Raw genomic sequence first — 18,318 nt, 5'->3', positions numbered from 1 at the left:
CCCTTCTGAGAAGGGATATCTTGTGCAATTCCCTAACTCACAAGGGTCTACTCTAAATTCTGCTCTGAGCTTCAAGAACAGTTGTTAGGAAGCTGTTGGCATTTACATCATATCTAAAAAGGTCCAAACGAAAATCCTGGATGCTGCAGGAATTCAGCTCCCAGGGACAAACTTTACAGCTGGTCCCTCCTGTTAAGAGTGGGCTAAAGCAGAAGCCCAAATGAGAACATACCTGAGCTAGGAGCCTGCAGCTGAATTCTCACTCACACACACAAAACAAGCGAGGTTTTTCAAAAGATGGCTTCTAATCTGACACCCACCCCCTTCAAATCCAGTGCCTGCAGCCAAGTGCTTTTCCCAAGCAGCTCTGAGCTTTCTGGAGCCATGGTTCACTAAGCATGTGAGTGCTGGGCAGGAATGTATCAATGAAACCCCAGAGATGATCAAAGACAGGAGCTGGAGAACGGGAGCCCTTACTTTCAGCTCCCTGTTTGGCAAGTTTAGGATTCAGTTCTTGAAGTCTGGCAACATTTTTACTCCAATTGTGACCAAAACAAAGTGCTCCAAACACCTCCGAAGCAGTGGTGCATGCTGTTTGCACACAACCACTATATTACAGTGGTCACTATTAAAATGGTTTACAAGCAGCTAAGGTTACCATGGCATTCACAGCATACTCATAGAAGGCAATACCATGAAAATCACAGAAACATCCAGCACTGCAAGCTGCAAATATCAGATGTTTCATAGTAATTAGTGACACTTTGTAAAGCAGAGGCTTCTTGCATTTTAACACACATATCTATCACCAACAAACAGGAGACACTAAGAAAGTGCAGCAGCCTTTGTAGTGTTCAATCAATTATACAAACAAACCTTATTTTGATTTTTCTCTTCTAAATGGTCTCTGGGACCCAGTTAGTCTAGTCCCAACGGGCAGCACTTGATACACTGTAAAGGGAATTCAGAACAAGAGGCATTTCAAGTCTTCTAACACAGCTCCATTCTCCCAATATATATATAAAGAAACCAACCCAGTGTGCAGAATACTCCATCTAGGGGCAGAAATGTGACTTGAAATTTCCTTAGCCTTTAGTTTGACATGTGTTAACCTCATTGTACCAGGTCTGAGTGCATGAGAAATAATCAGACATTTCACAGAGGTTCCAAATAGCTCTTCCTCAGTATGAGTCTATAGATTTTTACTTTTTTATTATTTTAAATACAGAGCTTCCAGCTTGAGTTTCCGCTTAACAGTGATGAAGAACACAGGCACCACTTTCATACACCTACTAGCAACTGGGCTATACTTTAAACTACAAATATTATCTTAGGGAAAATTAATAATCCATCATCTCCATATGCTCGAAGTTTTCAGCTAAATAAGGGTGGCCAGTGAGCTCAACTAAAAAGAACACTGAAATGCCTGAAGGACTACTTGTGTAACTATATTTTTGGATGTAATTGTGCTTCTGCTGGAGTCAAAGCAAAGTCTGAATTTAAGTGCAATGAGAGCAGAAATAATTCATGGCAGAGGTATATTTCTGAGTCACAAATTCTCCCTGTAGCTGGATAATTCAGTATCATTTATGATTAATGGTATTTGTTCACCAAATGTATTTGAGAGCAATGTATACAGTAGACAGAAGCAACAATTCACAGGCTCTGAGTAAACCCTGAAAATATAAAATAATCCCCTTTAAGAACTTTTTTCTTTTTAAGGAAAAAATTAGTTACAGAAGTGTATCAAGCCTTGCCTTCCAATGATGTTTTCTTTATAAAAATCGCTTTCAGCTGACAAGTCCTCACTGATTTTCCATAGTCAGCAATGGGTTACGGCTTGTCCATAATGTCACAGCTTTCCACTGCACTGTGTCTTGCTCTTTGTCTCTCTGGTACAGACAGGCTGCTTCTGAAGCTGTTGTAACACTTTGGAAAGTAATCAAATTACTTCCTACATTTGCTCTCCTTAAACACCTCTGCTTGATCCCCCTCCACTCTTCCTGTTCAGCCTCTCAGTCGCAAACCTCATACTTCATAAAAGCAGAGGTTAGAATTTTCTAGACACCACTTTAATTTTTCAAATAGCAATCCAATTACTGAGCAAATTGGCACATGTGCCTGGTTACATAGTGACTTGGCACTGCCTCCACTCGCTGCTGGCAGTGATGAATGTGTTTCCCCTTCAGCCCTCCTCATCTATCTGCCCCAGCCTCCGAGCCAACACCAGTGACCACATAAGGAGAGTGCCTGGCAGCTGCAAGCCTGAGGTGCCAAGAGGCAGATTGTGTTCTGTAGCAGCAGGATCTGGGGCTGTGACTGGCTTCCTGGCTAGTCTTTTGTAAGACCTTTTCCATGGCCTCTAGGTTGGCTCTAACGAAGCCTGTAGAAATGCCTGCAGGGAGCTGGTATAGAAGTGAGTTAAGTCAAAGGTTTAATTTGGTTTCTAAAGTGAAGTGAATGTATACTGGCCTTCTCTTTCCACCCTGCAATTATATTCCTGCCACATTTATGTGAAAATACAGTATTCAGTCAACAATAGGAGTGCATTCCTGGGTATGTCTGCACCACACATTGGGGCAAAGATCCCCAAGCCAGTCTCAATTAACTTTGCTGCAGAACCAGGAGCAATATAGCCGTGTTTGTTTGCTGTGACACCCGAGCTAATTAACTATGTATGGCAGTAACAGAGCTTTACTGTTTCTGGCACCGATGCTGCTGTCCCTGTGTGGCAAACTGCTACAGACATGCCAGCTCACTTGGAGGTAACCACAGGGCTCCCCAAGCCAGTGCTGTTTTGCACTGCCCAGATGTGTTTAGGAAAACTTCAGGAACTGGCAGGAATTTGTTGGCCATCACGTGAGAGTGGTGAGGCTACAGATGTGGTTACAGTAAATGTGGACTGTTCCATCCCAGTCACATTCTTTTAGTACTCACAACATGATGGTCACAGAGCATCTTTAAGTAATGTGTTGAGCATCTTGAGCAGCATCTGTCACATGTGCTGCTTTCTCAATATCTCACTTCCTCCTCCAGGGGCAAAAAGCTGGACAAAGATATTGTAAAATATTTCTCATATTTGCCTTCCCCCCTGCCCCCCCAAGAAATTTGGGTCTTATGAATAAGTGAACTTCTTTTGACTATTTAAAAAGCCATTTTTAATTATTGCAATGAAGCAGATATGAACTTTCCTCACAACAGGATAGCTTCCCCCCATCTGGGTTTTTTTTGATCCCCAAGAAATTAACTAACTTTCTTAAAATAAATGAGTGCAGGTTCCAACAACCAGAGATGCACTATGATCCCTGTAATTCAAACAGGCTTTGGTGAAGGTAAAAACAAAACACAACTTGCCAGCTCTTCCTCTTTTGCAATTCCACCTCAGGCATACCAAGAAGCCACTGGAGAGAATCAGAGTTATTTGTCCAGCAAATTTCTGATGCAGATGATAGTCTGGAAAATATCTGAGTGGACTATGAACTGCACACACAAGAATATTTCACTGAGTTTGCTTGCTTGGACTTTACTGTATGAGTTGCACTTTATGGGTACAGTTGTTTGTTACTGATGGAATTTTTCCAGTCCCTTTATATTTTTTCCCCTAAATCAGGTATTTTGACAGAGGTACTTAATGAGATGCACCCAGAAGTACTCAGCGAGTGGTCAGATTATATTTAATTAAATCATCTGCATTTATTATAACTCAAGAGCCTTTACCAGTGTTTATCTGTGGCTAGATAAGAAGCCCAAGGTCTTCTGTTGGCTCCCTAGACAAACAAGCCATGTTGTAATTCTGAGAACCACCATAAGTATATAAGGACTTTCTCTTCAAACCTAATCACAACAGCTCTCAAGACTGGGGCGATTGATCAAGACTTTTCACAAGGCACCAAACACATTGAAAAATTTTAACACACACACCCCTTGAGCTATCCCTCTGTACAAACACCCACAACTGCAATGCAGCAGCGTGGATTTTAATTAACTGTCTGATACCTGAGTGTGACGTTTCTCCTCTGTGCTCACAGTCTTTGCCACAAGTTTTTATAGAGTCACTTGAAACAAACACCATTAAATTCTGCACAGGCACCAGGCAAGGTAAAGTTACACACGTTGCTGGTAGGCTTCAGACCATTTTTCAGCACTCTGTACCTCTTTATTCCAGTGATGTCCAAGACAAGGATAAAATCCCTGGAGCTGCAGATGAAGTGCAACCCTACTGCCATCTTCAATATCTCCTATGGGAGCTGGACACTGGAGCCACTCTCCTGGCCACAGGCCTGTAGAAGACAAGGAAGAATTAGTTATCCAGAAGAACACACGAGCATGTGCCTCTCACCAGGCATGTGAATGTCCCAAACATGCCAAAGCTAGCAACATTGCTGTAGCCAAGCTGTGCTGGGGCTAAGCATGCACTTAAGAGCTTTGCTGGATGGCAGCCATTTACAGATGTACAATCGGTACAGAGACATGGAGGCACAGACTTCCTTTCATGGGTCCTCTGAATTCTCTGCCTGAAGACACATACTTGGTTATTTCAATTAACATGCTTAGAAAACCAAATACTTGTCTTCTGATTACATCTCAGACACTGGCATATCTATAATTTTTCCTGGAGTCCTTAATTTACCATGCTTCTCAAAGATTCAGGGCCAGACAAACAACTGAAAATCAAATGCACAAAGTAGCTGGATTCTGATAAGACAGAACTTTTCCTGCTCCTGTTTACCTCTTGCTTTATCCTTGATTTGTTTGAAGATGCTGGTGGGTACCTGCCTGCATGTAATGATAACTATTAACAGCAGCTTGATGAATAAGAGAAGAGAAAGTGGAAAAGAAAACAATAGGAAAGGCAGTAAGGGCACTAAGTCGTTCTTTCTGGGATGGGCATTAGGCATATGTTCACTACTTCAGTCTCAGTGCAATCAAAGCTGTCCTGTGCCACTGCCAAAAACTGTAACAGGTGCCAGAAGATTACAGCATGGGTTAAATCCACTCTACAGGCACCAGCTCAGGGACTGATCCAAATCCCAGGAGCCAATGAACATCTTCCCCCAGATGTCAACTGTTTTCAAATAGTTCCCTTCTTATTTCCAGTGGGATGCTGGGGAGGGGCAGGGGGATAAATAAATTTGGCTGCCAGGAAGCAATCCTCTGATTTCACCACCGACAGTCTGGCCAGGTGCCAAAGTCATGTACAGCAACTCAAACACATTTGTAAGGTAATTAATATTTTATATTCACAACAATAAGAGAGCTTCATTCACACGGAACTATTAAGACAGTTTCTCGTTCCATTCTTCCCAGCACATTACAATGACAACTCCATGCCAGCAGCAGCCACATGGCCTAAAGGTGCCAAGCTGGCAAGGATACTCTCTGTCAGCATTTGGCATCCAAACCCCTTGGCAAAGCCCTCAGCAGTTGTGCTTGGCTGCCTTTGGATCCGTCATGTGCTCGGGCTGCTGATAGCAGGGGAGGGTGCTGCGTCCCCTGGGCACCATTTCCCTTTAACACCTGTCTGACTCGGAGGAATGCGCGCACATGCACAGCGCAGAGATCCCTGCACAAATCCTCCTGCACACCCACAGCACATGCTCCAATTTTACTGAAAGGCCTCGTTTCCTCAGAACCACTGTGCTTTCTTTTTCTTTTTTTTGTTGGCTCTTTTTTTTTTCCCCTCTCTCCCCCCTCTTTTTTCCCTTCACATATCTGTATACAGCCCTTAGAGGGTCCTACATCCTGCCATGCATTCCACATGTGTTGGAGGTTTCCTCTGTGAACAAGGAATACAAAACATGGCCCTTTTGTATATAATGAAATCTCATATTTTACTGTGCTCGTATAAAGCCAGTTCTTTGTGACTAAGACTCTTTTTATTTGTGACATTTTAATGATCTACAAATGTTTGGTATAGATGAAAGGAAATTATTATTTCCAGGTCACCTTGCAGTAATACTTTTTGATAGGCACCATAATTCCAATTAAATTGAGTAATAAGGGAGGGCAAAACCCTTCAAACATTTAAAGTGCCACTGAAGCAGAAATACTTTTAGAGGAAAACATAAAAACAAGCACACATCCTTTACCACAAACTACAAAATATCAGAGGAGCACAGACAAGAAAACTCAAACCCCTCTTTCCTCTGGGGACCATTCAAACAAATGCAGACCATAAGAACGTGACACTGTACCCATTGTGTCACAGAATTGGGGCTGACTTAGGCACAAATTCATTGAAATACTCCCAAGTCTGGTCCCTCAGAGGTACCTGTCAAAAGCACAGCTACCACCCCAAGCTTGGCAGAGGCAGCTCCCAGGAGCTGTGAGAAGTGCGTTGAGATGTTGCAGAGCGCCTCCCCAAATCCCTGCCTGTCCCAAAGCACTACCCCCATGAGCCTGCACTGGTTCTTCTGGTACATTCTGACACCTTTGAGCACAGTTATCTTTGGGTCAGACACCCTGAAGCCTGTGAAACACACGCAAGCCTTGGGTTGCTAAGCTCACAGCACAGAATAGCTGCTATCGCTCGCTCTGGAGGGAAGGCTCCACGTGCCCATCCCACCCCAGCTGGAACATCCACACACAGGCCACGACCCCCGTGTTCCCCCTCGAGCCATACCCTCTGCCTGTCACCTTGTACTGTGATTTTTGGTTTGTGTCAAGCTCAGGGTCCACAGACACCAGCCAAGGCCTCCCTGTTCTAGCACAGAACACAAACCCTGCTGGCTGCACGTAGTATGTATCTCTCAGTACACCTGTGTTTACCCACATGAGCTTTGCTTTTTTAAAATGATTTTTTTAAATTCTTTTGAGGGAGCTGATTTTTGTTGTTTTGTTGGGCTTTTTTTACCTTCTTGAACAGTTTTTCACTATTCAGTCAGGTAAAAAACTTCTCTCCCCCTCTCCTCTGACACATGTTTTCTTCAGAATATTAGGGCAACATACAGGATGGACACTGGGCTCATGACAAATTTCAGATCCAGCATCTTGGAGACTTTCCTGGCCACAAGCCATACTTTTCTGGAATGGAAAAAAGCTTCTTAATAAGGCATTTTTGGTAAGAAATTCACTATTTAACCCTGGGGAGGTAAGGAAATACTCCAACCTAAAATTATTATTCAGTTGCATATAAAAAATGTTATTTTAGATCATTTTTAGGACTTGCTGTAATTGCATTATTTTCCTTTTTTTTTTCTCCATGACCTGGGCAGTGAATTTCATTGTGATTAAAGCACCTGGCTTTTGGAGCAAGGGAGACGAAAAATAAGTACCAAATAAACATCTAAAACTCTCAAGCAACATTCCTGGAATAGTTCTTCTGTAAAGTGCACGGCATGTTCAGAACACATGAGTTCCTAGTACAAAGATTTTATTGGCTTCACTGCTCAGTGTGATCATCTCAGATTCATGCCAAATAAACCTTCCACATCATATTGACATTTTATTTTTCATTTCTGGCTACACCTACTCTTTCTAAAAAGCAAGTTCCCAGCTCCTGCGGGATTTCCCAGGCTGAACGCATGTTTTATTATCTTCCCTTGAAAATTATAACCTAGAAGGCAGCGCTGCGTGTTACTCTTGGCAACTAAAGTGGAAAGGAGTAAGTACATGATTTCAGAAGATGCAACAAAAGAACAAGAGCCAGGGAGGAGGCTTTGCCTCCATCAGGTTCCTGGCACCTTATTTTGGCAGCATCCCAGTGCCTGGCACCAGGAGCAGACTTGTTCTCACAAGAGTGCCAGTCAGAGTGAACCCTGGGATCAGTGCACCCTACAGCATGGTTCATATACATGTCATGTGGAAGACCAAGGGAAGGAAGAAAAAATTGATGTCAAAGTCAGAAAAGCATCCAACTTTCAACTACATACACATAAACCTACATGGACAGACCTTGCCAGGTGTTTCCTTATCATAATCCACTTCCCCCTGTTAACGTGACTAAATAAATACAACTTACCCAAATCAAATCCCGACCATTTCCCCATTTTAAACTTAATGAACTTTCTCAGATTTATGCATTTTTTCAGCATGCAATGTAAAGTCAAGAGCTTCTTCATGAGAACATGCCAGACTGGGAAACTTATTTTTTCAGAACAGTTACTGTGCCATGACACAAGGGTAGAACACTGCTTTAAAGGGCTGCTGACTCTGGACAATTTATATGCTAATTTCAGAAATGATTCCTCCTACATTAAATAAGGAGCTGAGGAATGTTCCAAAGGTCTAGACAGACCATGGCATTAACAGATTGGGTAAATCAACATTAATACTGCCCACAGCATATTACACCGTGTGAACTTTCTTCACTGCCCGCACTTTACTAATTTTAGTTCCACGTGGTTCCTCAGCTGACTGGCCAAAATATAAACTACACCAGCTCCCTAAAGCCTCCCTGTGCCCATCTTGACCTTGGACTTGCCTTTAATATTAAACTTGAGAAAAAAATCCTGAATGGTCACACTTTTTTATTCAGGGTATGTTTATAAATGGTTTATAAAGGGTTAATAATGATTAATAGATTATGGAAATGTTAAAGAAGCATAGACAACTATAAACACTAAGAATAGCTGTTTGGCACCCAATACTAACTGATCAGCCATCTAGAACATACATTCTAGCCCAAACTCCATCAGTGTGAAGGCCAAGTCTGGCAAATAATTCAAATATCTTCAAGCTTGTTTGAGCATTGACAAGTTCTCCAGCATTTATTAGCAGTATTCTGAGGCTATTATTAAAGTACACGACAAACCTGTCTCTGAATTTATACTTGGAGTAAACAAGCTGTTATAAAACCTTAGACTGACAGAAAAATTTCCAGTTTTCATTTTACTTTCAATGAAAATGGTCTTTACACAGGTTCTCATACGTTATATGTAATGCTAATAAAACAGAATTGAAAAATTCAAAATGCATGCAACAAGCATCACCAGACAGATCACAAAGTACTAAGATCAACTGAATTTTTAAAACTCCTTCTGTTCCTGTATCTCAGCTTAATAGCTACACTGCTACAACAAGGCCCTGATGAACAGCATGATGCCAAGTCTAAGTGCTTAGCTGTCATAGAAAAAAAAAGTAAATCCCATTTGGGATGAAGTTTTGGATTTAGAAATAAATCAGCATGCAAAGCATTTACAGCATTTAGTGTATTATCAAGATGTGATGAGCTCTTGCAGTGTCACTTACTGGTAAACCCTAAAGCAGTAAATACTGTCAGGTACCTTCACATGACAAAAATCTGATTTCTTTGCAACTGAAGTTATAGCTGCTGATAGGCTTTTCTTTCTTCCACCCTCACCTCCCTCTTACTTTTTTTTTTATTCCTACTTAACTGAGGATTATACCAAATCCATGTGAATGACACAATCTCATCGCTTTCTTAACAGACATTGCAACATTTTGGGGGCGCAGAACTGAATATTAAATCAGAAGAGCACTGGGCAGGCACCTCCTCTCACTGAATTCAACAGCTGAACTTCCACAGAGTGCCAAGGGATTGAATTAGGTCTGCTTATGGTGTGGATGCCAGCAAACTCTTTGTGCTTCATCACACACACCCCCCTAACCAATCATTGCACTGGGACTTAATTATTTCATAGGAGCCACCTCTTAGCAAACCACAGCCAGGTATGGAGTGAAAAAGCCTTCTGAAAACCAGTACAAGCAGGACCCCAAGACCTGACCTAGGTAATAAATACATCACACACAGCAAGAACACACTTTGCTATATCTGAGACACCTCAGCCAAATGGCTCCTGATAATGATCGATGATGGCAAATTGGCAGCCAGGCTACTGGAAAAATTCCAAGCTTCACCTTCCAGCTACAGAAATGAAGAGGATGTAAGTGAATGTGATCTTTGGCAGGGAAAGATACATTGTTTCATTGCTGTGGGAAAAATGCTTAATGCCCCAACATTTCCTTAAAATAAGATTACAATGAAACATTAGAGGTAGCATTATTAAGCATAATCAACTTTCCTGGCTAAATGAAAAAAAAAAAACAAAAAAAAAAATCCAAAACTTTCTCCAAACCCACAAACCCATCTCCAAGCTGCAGGAAGAAAAGATATCTAGTGTTTCACCCCTCACTTCTTTCCTGAGCACTTCAGCAGAGATGCTACTGCAAAGAGAGCAGGCCTCTATGTGCTTTGGGTTTTAAAAATCAAGGCAGCTCCCAACTTTCCTGTTCTTTTTCCCCATCAATGAATGAGGAGGAGATTAATCAAAATTTTGGGGTCAGATGATAACACCTGATATACTGAAAACAACAATCCTCACACATCTCAAATTAATTTCTGAGTGGTGAACCTTGTGTAGGAAATAGCTTGTGTCTGAAAAGAGACACAAAATGCATACAGCTTTAAAAAGGATTGGGAGATCTCAGAATCCAGAGTTGTTCCTAGGCTCTGTGGAACAGAGAAAACCTGAAGAGGCTTTATAACCTTTGCATCAAAACCTAGTGTTAAGAATGTTGCTAAATATTCAAACGGGTATTCTTCCTGAGAAACCATCACAAGTGAAGCTCATGCAGATGTCTGCTCTTGAGTACACACAAATGTATGTGTAAAACACCCTATGCTTCTCAACAGGAAGGAAATAATTCCCAAGTCAGGGCTCATCCAGAGGCTCTGACTCATCCCTGTGCATCCAGTTTAGAGCCACCTTTGTCCCCTCCTTTCTCAGTCTTTTACCTCAGCTTCCTTCCAACATCCCTTACCTCCTCTGTGAAGGTTCAGCCAGCTCCTTTCCTCCACCAATCCTCTTCGTTTCCCCCAGAACATACCTTATCTCAACAGGAAAACACTGGAATTAATGTTATTTTATTGTATATTTACTTCTCTCAATGCCCCTCTCCTCATGCTGCCTCTTTTTAGGTTAAAGTTTCTTTATGACAGGGATTAGTTACTGTTCTGTGTACTCACACATCACAGGCTTAACCAGCCTCAAGGCACTGCCATAAGAAATTGAGAACACAAAGAGACAGCCTTTGCCCTACGTAAATGCTCTCCAGAGTGATATCAATCATATTTTTCCATCTTTGCAAAAGGAACCCCAGAAAGCACTGCCAAACATTATAGAACCTAAATCACCAGTTCTTTTGAAAAATATGTATTTTAAACAATTTCAATAGCATGAAATGGAATTACTTTATTCTATGCATCTCTGAAATATTAAACCAAGGTGGAAATTTTATTTTTGAGTACTGTTCATGTATCTTTTCAGGGTACTTAGGAGTAAATTTTACCTGTTCAAAATTACCCTTTTTTTCAATTCCCTTTTTTTTCATTTACCCTTTTAATCAATTCTCTACTCATGGAGCTACCTGAATACAATTAGAAGAACATTCAAATTGCAAAAATTTTCCTATGGAAGACCATGATTGGATATAGAAATATTTCAAAATACTCAGGAAAACACTCACAAAAACATTAAAAAATTGATTCTGAACATGTTCAGCATCTAAATTTTTTTTTTCTTATAATTTTACGGCAACCATGTACTTCATTTTCTCAGTGGCAAAGCTCTTGGAAAATCCAAGAGGTTGGGCTATAGCTACGTGGCCAATCTGTGTTTATCATAGAATTCTAGAATAGTTTGGGTTGGAAGGCACCTTAAAAATCATCTCATTCCAAGCTCCTTGCACTGAGCAGGGACACCATTCACTGTCCCAGGTTGCTCAGAGCCCCATCCAATCTGGCCTTGAACAATTCCAGGGATGGGGCAGCCAGAGCTTCTCTGGACAGCCTGTGCCAGGGCCTTGCCACCCTACAATAAAGAATTCTTTTTTAATATCTAATCTAAATCTATTCTCAGTTTGAATCCATTCCCCCTTGTCCTGTCACTCCATGCTCTTGGGAAAAGCCTCTCTCCATCTTTCTTGAAGACTCTGTTCAGGTACTGGAGGCCACAGTTAGGTCACCCCAAAGCCTTCTCTTTTCCAGACTGGCCAATCCCAATTCTCTCAGCTTTTCCTCACAGGAGAGGTGCTGCTTTACCTTTCACTCCAACAGCTCCATCTCCTTCCTGTGCTGGGACCCAAAAACTGGATGCAGTACTGCAGGTTGGGACTCACCAGAGGGAAGGGGCAGAATCCCGTCCCTCCCTCTCCCGCTGTGCCTCAATGCAGCCCAGGACACAGGTGGCTTTCTGGGCTGCAGTTATACATTCCTGGCTCCTGTCCAGACTCTCACCCACCAGCACCCCCAAATCCTTCTCACAGGGCTGTTCTGGATCTCTTCATCCCCAGTCTGAGTTGATACCAAGGGCTAACCCGACCCAGGTAGGTGCAGCACCTGCACTTAGTCTTGTTAAACCTCATGAGATTCCCATGGGCCCACTTCTTGAGCTTATCCAGGTTCCAGCACCCCATCCCTCAGGTGTGTCATCACCCTGAGCTTGGTGTCACCTGAAAATTTGCTTTAGGGTCAATAAAAGCCACAGTGGCAGTCCCTGTTGTTTACAGAACACATGCCAGATCTGACCAAAGGCCACTGAAACCAGAAGAAATCTTTCAGAGCTTTAGGTGGAGTTAGAATGAAGAAATAATTCACTCTTCTCCAGAACAGCACAAAGGCAACTTAACCACAAATTCTGCAGAGTAGGAGCTGAATTTCTACCACTCCTAAGGAAATGGGAACTCAGAATCTCAGTCTTTCCATTAGGGGGAAAGCATGGGGTTATTGCAAGGACTAACCCATTCTGACATGCCAAAAGCATATATTTTCTTTCCCATGAAGCTCAGGTTTCCACGTTTGGCTATGTTCTCAGAATACAAAGTTCTGTTTTTAACCCAAGTCAGCAGGGCATGCAACAAGGAGAGTGGGAGAACTTTCCTGAATGTGTACTGAGCAGTCAGCCAAGGCTTCTGTCTCTGATGGAGACATCAGTTTCAGATCAAGATGGGCCATTACAGCCACCTTATCTAATCATCATCACTCACACAGACCAGAAACCTCAGGCAGACCTAAAAAGCTCAAAACTGCACTTTCCAAAAAGGCATCCACTTATCAGCTCTGCAGTAAAACAGTAATGCTTCAAAATGCCACACTTCTTGAGAAGGGACATCTGACAATTTTGCTGTGAACACCACTCAGCTCTGGAAAGGATGGACCTCCAGGCTCAGCAAGGTTTGCAGCCCCTAACATGCATTAGCACAGATAGCTCAGATAGCACAGAGTGGCAAACTCTGGTTTGTGGCAAAAACAGCATAGTTTTAGTACTTTAGCTGTGAATTCAAGCTAAATTAAGTAGGTGATCAATCCTTCAGCCCTCTGCTGGTGAATTGAGGGAAACAGACAAAATGATTGAAACACTATTTTATCAACAATACATAATTATTTCATATTATATGTGGCCACATGAAATTCCAGAGGTCTGTGGTACACTGGAAAGGAGGGTAAACCCCTAATTTGAAACAAAATGTCCCAAATATGTATTGAAGATTTTGATGATTTTAGGTGCCCTCCTTCACAATGGTGGCACCTTCTCTCCTCTTTGTTTGCTCAAGAATTTGTGTAGGGTCTTTCCTAATTGCACATTCTGAAGCTTTCTAGCTAAAACAAACTCTGTTTAAAATGGGCAAGTCATTGAGCCCAAAATTCACTTTTTAAATATGTGAAGTTTGGATGCCAAATCCACAGCAGATCCAAAGACATCTCCTGAAATTCCTGCCAGTGTTACTAACAGGAATGGCTTTTAGTTGCAGTCACTGAGGCTGTAAGGGCTCTACAGTCAATGCTGACCTTACAGATGCTCGTGTTATTTTGTTAACGTGATTTGCCCTAAGATACATCCTTTGAAACAGGTACACATGGAATTATCAGCCTGTGAACTGCCCTTTTCCACCCACTAGAAACCATCAAGTATCTTGGACATGGGGAAGATGAACTGGCGGCTATCCTCTTAAAGTAACCTCAAGAGAAGATGAGGATGTCATTGCAAACTTGTGGTAAAAAACCAAGTTTTCCCATTGTCAGCATGCAAAATAGGCACAGGACAACAGACACCATGATTTTTCTGCAGTCAGGTTGGCAAATCCTTGAATGTGAAGAAAATGAAAGCCAGTGTGTTCCAAAGAACCCTTAATTAACTAAGGGTTATAAAGCTGAGATTTAGAGAGCTGACTCCTCAAAGAGACAGAAGCAGCACAGAGCCTTGAACAGAACATGAAACTTCAGTATTAGAACAGGTAAAATGGATTTCTCTAATAAAATAAGTTTTTCCAGTACAGCCTCTTTTCTCAAGCAGTGTCTTTGTCCCAAAGAAAATAAGAGAATTCTGCCACATGTACTGCAAATGAAAAAATGAGAACGTTCCCATTAGTCACCAACCAACATTTTCCTCCACCATAATCCCAAAGTGGCTTTTAATCAATTCCCTAGAGATAAAAAGATCAGATGTTATTTCTACCATCACATTATCACTGATGATTGTGTTCCTAGGTTAGACATTAGAGCCAAAGTGGGGTATCCTAAGAGTTTGTATATTTGCCCTTCAGTACCACAATTCCTGTTATTTCCTGTCTACCACCTTAAAGTTCTGCTAAAGATACACAAAGCATGGAAGCAAATAATGGAACACTGCATAAGGGGGCATTTCAACCATGTATAGGCTAATAAAGACAATACCAGAGCTGTGTGGGTGCAACAACTAACAAGGGTATAACTAATAAAAAAAAATATTCCAGAATGAAGTCAATTCACTGCAGCTAAATCACTGCAGATAGAACCAAGGTGACCTAATGAAATAATCTCATGACATCCAGTCCATATACAAGGAACCTTCTCACATTGATTCTTGCCTAATTTTCCAAGCTTTTCAAGACAAGGGACATCTGATGTCTTAGTCACTAGAAGGTGAGACATCATCAGAGAACCTCTTGCAGTAATCAGAACAATCAAAAAAGCAATATAATTTTAGACATACCTTTCTTCAGAGAGTTCCCAACAGTACTCACATGCAGTATAAAAATAGGCTTTATTAAGCTCTTCAGGAGCCAAAAGCCTCTGTTCCTTGAAGAGGCCATATGCCACCAGCAAACAGAGGTTTAGGGCTCCCAAAGCATTTTCTGGATTTTCTGGCGTTTCCCAGGGAGCTGAGATCCAGAAAATGCTGCCTCTTATTCATGCAAGACCATAACTTTTGGAGATACAGAAGCAAGCACTGGATCCTGAGCTCAGTGAGAGCTTCAAAACAGAGCAGCTCTTGTTCAGAGCTTGTTCTTGTTTCTGTGGATTGTGAGCCCTGGGACTGAACCAAACAGAAATCAGTGTAGTTCAGAAAAACCTCAGCATGACTAAGGCAAGATCTTTAGGCCAGCCTGTAAGGATTGGTACCTGACATCCGGTGCTCAGTAGGAGCAGTGAACCAGAGGTCCCTCCCTATTTCAGGGACAAACAATTCCCAAAGCCAACCTGTCCCTGACGCCTGAAGGAAGTCCATGAGGACAGTTTTAACATTCTTATTCCCAGGAGAAGTAGCAAAAGAAAGATATTAAATTCTTTCCAGTCACTGAGTTTCCACATTTGTAGTGACATTGCCCATAAAGTAGGAGATTGATGGCATTTCCAGGGTGGTGACAGCAGAATGGGCAGTTGGAAAGTAAGAGATTTACTTACAATAGCAGCAACTCACAAACAATTTTTAAAAAGCTAGCAAACAAAGATGTAAGTCCATAAAGGAAACAGGCATGTTTGTATGTATGCCTGCTGCAGATTGTGTTTTCCTTAAGGCCATGACACAATCCTTTGTGTGAGCTACGTGGTGAGGTGTTAAAGGAAAACACAAAAAGAAAACCAAATGCTCTATCTCTTCACCAAAATGAACACACCCAAAACACTCTTAGCTCCTAGATCCAAATATAAGACAGATTTTCAAAGCCTTTCAAGCACTATCTGCATTATTCAAAAAGGCAAATACTCACACTGAAGAATAAATAGGGAGAGGTTATCTTCTTCCTAAAGTAATAGCAAAGACTGTCCTGTTTGTAATATTTTTACTACAGAAAACCAAAAATTACTAATAAAAACTATCACTTTTACTGGCAGCATTCACAGACCCACTTGATTCTTTCCAGTAGAAAAATTAATTAGGAACTTTTACATGCTTTTATTGACACCAGCTCCAAGATGTATCTCTTGGGAACGAGCTTGGTCTGCTAGGGATATAGGATCTAATCTGGGAGCTGGTAATTCCAGTCATCACATTAAAGCTCCTCACTCACTATCACAGAGCAAACCTCACCTGCAGACACATAGCTTTTATGTCTGCATGCATACATTTATGTTTACATACATATTTATATATAAATATATATTTTTTACATATATACACAGACACATAGAAAAATGCAAACGCACTTTTGGAAAGAAATCTTGTGTCTCAAACACAACGACTGTCTCACCATAAATACCATTCTGAGATCTCATCTGCAGTTACCTCTATCACCAACATGCAGAACTGCAGTTCTTTCTGGCTCGATTTTGCTGGGATGCCATGGCAAGTGGTAAAGGCTCTGCTGCCACCCAATGACGTTTCCTGGGATTGCTCCTTTCCCAAGACCCTTTTCTCCTACTCTACAACCAGGTTAAAAAAAAAATCAGGTTAAATTAAAGGCAGCACTTAGAGCTGGAGCACTTTACATACCTGTGGTGCCTTGACCTCTGGGAAACACAGGACATCACCACCTCACCTGTATGCAAATGGCCCCAGTCCTTTTCATCATTCCGCCAACAGCGGCAAAACTTTATCTGGATTCCCAGTCACAAAACCATCATTGTGCCGTGGCAGTTAATTTTTACTGGTTTACAATGTGCTTTCCTGTGCACAAGAGATAATTCCAGCTAAGCAGAGCAGACCTTTCACACAGCTGTTACTAGGCTTTATAGGCCATCAAAGCGTTGATTTCGCAGCGCTGTGTCAATGCCAGACACGCTGACTCCCCGCGCTGCTTTCATTGCTCAGTTCCTTTCTTCACCCTCCTGACAAAGCACAATTTGTTTTAGCCCTTACTACTACATCTAAATTTAGTTTGCAATGCTGTATAAACACAAGTGGTAGCCTGTCAGGTTTAAGTGAAAAAGGAGAAATGCTGTAACGTGGGTCTTTAGGTTCACACCACCTATAATTAAGTCCTCAAAAGTTTGAACACTTCAGCTTTCCTTGCAGTAAAAATAGACATTTGTATGGTGTCAGTTTAAGGAAATCTAAGAAACTAGGCAAGTAATTTTTGTCAATATATATTTGCACACAAGAACAAGCTGCTCAGTTCTGAAGAACCTGTCCAGAATTCTAGGGCAATAACATGTGCATCTGCTCAAATTAGCCTAATTTAACATTTGTCAGCCCAGAGTATACAATGACTTACTTTAAAATGTGGTTTACACTTTCAGTTATCAGCTTGAGCTGATATAAAAGACCCCGACTGCTCAGGGGTGAATGCTCAGTTGAGAGTTTATTGTCACAGAGGAACCACAATTACAGGTTTAAAAGAAGGAATAAACCCAGCAGTGCTTGGTTTATTTTCACCTATTTCATTACTATTCTTATTTTGGCACACAACATGTAGTAGGATGTTCCTCTCACCAGAACATACAGGTTGTAGAATAATACACTAAAAACCAAAAGGAAGGAAGAACTAACTTCTTTGCCAATAAGCATCTACAAGAATATTTGATCACTGCATTAAAAGATAGAAGTTATTTCCAAAACATTCTGTCCACTGCTGTTCTCTGGGATTCTCAAAGATCAGAGATTGTTTTGAGGCTCATTAACAGTTAATGGTATTTAACTATGAGGCAAAAAAACCTTGGATCTGGCACTTTGTAAGAAGTGCCACTTTCTTACCCTTACATTTTCATACTCCAAGCACAGAGCAGAAGGGTTACAGATACAAATATCTTGGTACAAACAGATGTGTATTACTGATAATTTACTGCCTCAAAACATACCTTTTTATGTTTTGCCATTAAAAAACAAAACCTGATTGTATTCCAACCCCCTTGATTCAGGCCCCAGCCCTTAACTATGCTGAGAATGTTCCATTAAGTACATCCAGAAGTGCTGATCACACAGCCCAGCCTGCACCGTCAGTGTAAAACGGGGGCTTGAACTCCCTCTGCTGGCTAAAACTACTGCTAAAGAATAAAAAAAAAAAACCTCTCACGTCCAAAGATTGGAAAAGTACATTAAAAACTTTTTAAAAATAAATATAATCTTTATCTCTTCTTTAGAGATTTTCATCTTTTTAGTTGTTGGCATCTCAAAGCAATCTTGCAGTACCTGAAAGGAAAACTCCTGACCTCCACTGTTTGTT

The 18,318-nt window shown here is 41.4% G+C and overlaps 1 protein-coding gene across 5 annotated transcripts in view; it reads right to left on the bottom strand.

The window, feature by feature from the left end:
- Positions 1 to 17,337, bottom strand: part of SMIM38 (small integral membrane protein 38) — a 32,115-nt gene extending 14,778 nt beyond the window's left edge. For 2 of the 5 annotated variants that reach the window (XR_013182660.1, XM_077179578.1), the window contains exon 1: positions 877 to 3,020. The gene's annotated coding sequence lies outside the window, so the exon portion shown is untranslated. Of the gene's footprint in view, positions 1 to 876; positions 3,021 to 4,152; positions 4,281 to 10,722; positions 13,677 to 16,442 lie in introns of those variants that run through there. The other 3 variants (XM_077179576.1, XM_077179579.1, XM_077179577.1) reach the window with 3 other exon arrangements.
- Between the last annotated feature and the right edge of the window lie 981 nt (positions 17,338 to 18,318).

This window comes from Agelaius phoeniceus, chromosome 6, assembly GCF_051311805.1.
Source record: "Agelaius phoeniceus isolate bAgePho1 chromosome 6, bAgePho1.hap1, whole genome shotgun sequence".
Taxonomy (NCBI): Eukaryota; Metazoa; Chordata; class Aves; order Passeriformes; family Icteridae; genus Agelaius; species Agelaius phoeniceus.
The sequence above is the reverse complement of the archived record's forward strand: the minus strand, read 5'-3'. Positions and strand labels throughout refer to the sequence as shown.